We start from the raw sequence: 640 nt of genomic DNA on the forward strand, positions 1-640 counted from the left end.
GGTGTTGTCAGCACCACGCTCACCCAGTGAGCGAACCGGCCATCCCTATATGGGATCCAAAACCGTGGCCTTGGTGTCATCAGCACCACACTCTTCCGAGTGAGCCACGGGCCGGCCCCTGATGGTGGTTTCTAACTACCGGTTCCTGCTGAAAGGAACCAGGGCTCTTTGGAGTTGTGATTGATTCCATGTCGGGGACAGGAAAGGTACAAGATGAGTCCAGGCCATCTTGTATCAGAACACAAGAAAACTATCAAAGATTAATGTGACCACATCTAAAACACATGGGAACCAACTTAAATAATTTCTCACCAGCCAAAAGTAGGACAGTTTGTGCAACAAAAAGAATAATTAACATACTTCAAATATATGAAAATGCATGCATTCACAGTAACTATTAAAAACCTCATTAGACATTGCCAGGGCAACTTCTTTTTATTTTATTTTATTTTATTTTATTTTTCTATATTTGTCATTACACAATATAATCATCTTAGGGCAACTTCTTATTCTGAAAATTGATAAATAAAAAGAAACAAGCATTTCATCTACCAATTGTATTTAAGGGTAACGAAAGAGTTGATGAAAAAAGCTTTTTTTTTCTGTCCTTTTTGAGACCGGCCGCACCGCGCTCAGCCAG

The sequence above is a fragment of the Galeopterus variegatus genome, unplaced genomic scaffold, assembly GCF_000696425.1.
Source record: "Galeopterus variegatus unplaced genomic scaffold, G_variegatus-3.0.2 Scaffold537, whole genome shotgun sequence".
NCBI lineage: Eukaryota > Metazoa > Chordata > Mammalia > Dermoptera > Cynocephalidae > Galeopterus > Galeopterus variegatus.